Genomic DNA, 4,923 nt, shown 5'->3' with positions numbered 1-4,923 from the left:
TTATCTGCAAGTCCTGGCACCGTGCCTCTTCCTCCCCTCCCTGCCAGCTCTCCCTCCCACACCCCCCTTCTCTCCCCACCCACCTCCTACCCAGGGTGGTGAGTAGGTGGTTAGAAGCAGGCCTCACTGCTTTCTGCTTTCCACGTGATAGTCTCAGCTGACTGGCTCTCCTCCCCCTGCAGATCCCCTTTATCTTGAGCCATCAGAATCTCTCTGGAGAGCACCCTCCCCTCCCCCAAGGTCACCTCCAGGGGCTTTGGCTCTTGCTCACTGAACAGGCTCCCTTCTTCCTGGAAATGGAAGATGGTTTTAAAGAGCCAGATCCTTCCCTGGAGTCTTCTACTTTCCACCCCAGGGAACAGAATCAGAGTGAAGGTGGGGCGGGGAAGGGAAGGACCATGGCTTGGAACCAGAAGACTAGGGTTTTGTCTCTGGGTCTGTGCCTCATTCGTTGTCTGACCTTGGACTAGTCACATCCTCTTTCTGGGCCTCAGTTTCCTCAACTAGAGAGTGTGGCTGGACCAGATGCTCTCCAAGATCCTTTTCTTCTAGAGGTGTCTGACTAAATCTATCCCATGCCCTGCAACGTTGGATGTGTGACAGGTATATATACATATAATTTTTTTTTCTTTAACTAGAAATACGAGCAAACCTGTCTCCTGCTATTTCAGGAAGAAGTCTCACTGACTTTTCAGCCCAGAGAGGGAAGAGAAAACCAAGGTGAAACTAATACCTAGGGGAGAGAGGAGGAACTCTCAGGCTGAAGCAGGAAGGGGGAGGGAATTCCAGGGTACAATTTTGGAAGTACACTAGAATCAGAGATGGAGTTTTTTTTGTTTTGGGTTTTTAAAAAGTATTTATTTATTTATTTGGCTGTGTCGGGTCTTAGTTGCGGCACGTGGGATCTTTATTGTGGCACGCAGGCTTCTCTCTAGTTGTGGCACGTGGGCTTAGTTGTCCCAGCATGTAGGATCTTAGTCTCCCAACCAGGGATCAAACCTGTGTCCCCTGCAGTGGAAGGCAGATTTTTTTTTTTTTTTTTTTAGGTTCACTAACTTTATTTTAAAAATCATAAAACGTTTCTTACAAAAAAGCATTACAGGGCTTCCCTGGTGGCGCAGTGGTTGAGAGTCCGCCTGCCGATGCAGGGGACACGGGTTCGTGCCCCGGTCTGGGAGGATCCCACATGCCGCGGAGCGGCTGGGCCCGTGAGCCATGGCCGCTGAGCCTGCGCGTCTGGAGCCTGTCCTCCGCAACGGGAGAGGCCACAACAGTGAGAGGCCCGCGTAACGCATAAAAAAAAAAAAAAAAAAAAAAAAGCATTACATTCTGCACACTGGTCTGAATAGATGCCAGGGATATATGGACTATTGTTACTTTTCCTCCCTGTCCCACCCCTTCAGATGTTACAGCGACCACAAAGCAAAGTGTTCACAATAATTAGATGGGGGGACTTTTTTTAAACCACCAACAATGAACAAAAATTAAAATTCACTCTGCCGCTGTTTGAAAATTTCAGTGTTAGTTTTTGCGTACCCTCCCCCAACCCCCAACCCTGTTTGTAAGGAACTAAAACATTTCATCTGGTGAACAGCAAAGATTTCACTACACCTCAAATTCAGAATACCTACGAGGTAGAGGAATGTTGGCTTTTTAAACAGAAGCAGATTAAAAAAAAAAAAGATGCAGGACTCCTTCAGTTCTTCACTAGTCTTAGAAAAATTTTCCAGAATACTGCTTCACACTGTCCTGCAGCAAATCCTGTGCATTCTGTATCTGGTCCCGTGTTCCTATAATGGTAATGATCTGATCTTCGGACACTTCTAAAGGCTCATCAATTTTGATTGAAGCTCCTGACTCATGACGGATTTGTTTAATCTGCTGACCACATTTGCCAATAATCGATCCAGCCAAATCTTTGGGAATAGTTACTTGTGTAGTAATAATAGGTCCGCCAAGATCACCATATGAGCCACAACCTCCAGCATAGGAATAATCACATCCAGGGCCACCCTGGTTCATAAGCCATCTGCCACTCTGATGGGCTCCATGCATCTACTGCAGAGTCCCAGGTTTCATCAGCACTGAAACCAACCATGCCATCATAACGGTCTCCAGGTCTCCCTCTTCTGTCATAGGCCGTTAGATCTCCTCCTCTAGGTGGTGGTGGTGGAGGAAGAGGAAGATTCCGAGCTCTGCCACCACCCGAGCCCCCTCGTCCAGGAGGAGGTGGAGGAGGTCCTGGATGGGCTCCTATCATCACAATCTCTTCTGGATGGAGGCATGGGACGCCCACGCCGACCAGGAGGCATTCTGTCAAAACCACCTCTTCCCCGCATGGGAAATCCCATGGGACGTCCACAGCGGTCATCGACCATCATTGTAAAACCACCATAATCATAGATTTCATCGTAAAATTTGGGATCATAAGGCTAAGCATGTCCTTTGATGGGAGACTGATATAAGATCAAGGATGATCTTTATGCACTCTACAACCCTATCAGGTTTTCCTCCAATAAGAACGAATCTGTCAGTGGATTGAGGACAATGTTCCTGGAAAAGCTTGATTGCTGTCTGAGTGTTCTCTCGAAGTTCTTTGATTTTAGCACCTTTGACACCAATAATTCCTCCAGCCAGACTCTGATGAATCGACAGTCTCAACTCACAGTCAAAGTCGCTTCCTTTATAGTGTTGGTAATTTAAGCATTCCACAGCATCAGATTTGAGCGGGAGCTGGCTGGTTGCAGTGAGTGATGGCAACTGCAGGCCCTTTTCCAAGGTAGGGATGATTTTCTTCAGAATTTCTCCGATTGTTTCAATATTAGCACTGTTCAGTATGCGCTCGGGGCCACTGCTGTCTGGGACTGAAACACTGGCATTGTAGTCTGTACGGAGAGCCTTAATATTCTTGCCTCCTTTTCCAATCACTGCCCCAGCATTCTTGCTCTGCAGCAGAATGAGTAATTCAACCATCTCATCAGTGTTTCTAGATCTTTTAAAAGCTTGTTCCTCTTCCTATCTTTAGCAGGGCGTTTATCAAATCCGCCACTGGTTTCGGTGTTGGGAAGGGTTTCCTCTGGCTGTTCAGTTTCCATTTTCTTGTATTAAAGGGACACACCAATCAGTTATTAAATATATCCTTGCAGGGCAGAACTGAAGTGTTCTGGGTGGGACCAACTGACACCCTAGTGCTGCAGTAACCGGGCAAGGCTACCGTCCCTATTGGAAGGCGGATTCTTAACCACTGGACCACCGGGGAAGTCCCAGGGATGGAGCTTTTGAAAATGGGATGCCTGAGCCGTACTCCAGACCAATTAAATCAGAATTTCTGGGCATGGCCGTGATGTAGGTGTAACAAACCCAGTTAGAAGTAGTTGGAGGAGTAATAGTTATAAGAGGAGACCTTTAAAAAATAAGGTTGCAGTTATCAGCTGCCAGCAGACATTGTTTTGAGAATAGCTGGTGGCATCCCAAGTCTGACATAGCTCAGAAAACTCAATTTCTTGGCAATACAAGAACTTGTCTAAAATCACACCCATAGTGTCACCTAGTTATTTCCTTGGATGTCTGAACCACAGCTACTCCATTTTGACTTTTAATTGTAATTCTCTCCTTAATAGCCAAAGCAGATGTCACTGTTAATGATGTTAGTGTTTCTCTGGGTATGAGAAGATACAAGAGTTTGGGCTTATAAAATCTTCTCCTGAAAATATCTAACTATCTGAAGGCTTGTTCTGCCAGTTTTTCCCAGAGCACAGAGTGCCTCATTCCTGATCTCCACCCTAAACTTCTTTCAGGGGGTGTTGAAGGTCAGCAGCTGCAGCAGCTCCTGATTTAATCTTTGTAGAGGCACATGGCAAGTGCCAATGGCAAGTGCCAATTTGTAGGTGACAGGGCCTCCTCGTGGTTATAAATTTAACCATGGTTTGGGAGGCATTTCATGACCATTTTGTCCCATGGTGCCAGGAATGCTCATTCCCAGGTCTGGTGAAGATTTTGCTGATAGGCTACTCAATGTACTATTATTGGACTAGACCTTACAAGCAGCAGAAAGTCTCTGGACCACCTGTCTTACTAGTCTCTTATGGTCCAGGAAAATATTCCCTCTTGTTGCTTCTTCCCATATCTAGAGTTACACTCTTACAATTATTGATCTCATATGGAACTATATATCATCATTTTATCAGAGGCTCAGTCACACATTTGGTAATGTAAGAAACAACAATTTTGTAAAACAGACAATATAAAAAATATATATAGCTAGTAATATTAGTAAGTTCATAAGTAAGAATTAAGCCAAGAACTTCCATTAGGTGTGGCCCAATATATCCCAGGTCATCTGACTTATCTTTATCTTATCAATCCTTATCTTTCAGGGAAATTATATATTGGCACTGTCCATAAGGCACTCAGCCCAGTTTCCTAGTGTTACTAGACTGACTATCCTTAGTATGATTTAATTATCCCCAACATAGAGGAGCCTTTAAACTTAAATTACCATAGCCTAGTGTTAACTACATAAATCCATCCCATAATTGTGGGAGGTTTTATTCCTTGGCTGAAATTTTGCTTGTTGCTCTGATTGAGCTTGAGTAATAGAGGAAAATTCATATTTATGGCCAAGGTCAGAACAGGTATTATTAATTGGTTAGGTGAGGGGATCCCATCTAGTAATATCAATAGTGGCCTGAACATGACTTAATTTTTTCTCCATTAAAGTCTAAAGAATATTGTGGCCACACTGTCAAAAATTTCCTAAGGGCCAACCAGTTAGAGCCTTGGAATGGAGATATCTAGCAAGGAAACTCAGAAGTACTAGGCACAGGTAATTGGCCACAAACCCAACAATTGGACTGATTTTTAAAACTAGCATAGGATCATACCCATGATAGGAAAACATTTGATTCATATGCAGAGGTCTAA

General features: G+C 44.6%; 1 pseudogene; it reads right to left on the bottom strand.

Annotated features, from left to right (window-relative positions):
- Window positions 1-1,713: 1,713 nt before the first annotated feature.
- Window positions 1,714-3,095, bottom strand: LOC136118598 (heterogeneous nuclear ribonucleoprotein K pseudogene; annotated as a pseudogene).
- Window positions 3,096-4,923: the final 1,828 nt, after the last annotated feature.

This window comes from Phocoena phocoena, chromosome 2 (genome assembly GCF_963924675.1).
Source record: "Phocoena phocoena chromosome 2, mPhoPho1.1, whole genome shotgun sequence".
Lineage (NCBI taxonomy): Eukaryota > Metazoa > Chordata > Mammalia > Artiodactyla > Phocoenidae > Phocoena > Phocoena phocoena.
This window is presented reverse-complemented; position numbering and strand designations above follow the sequence as displayed.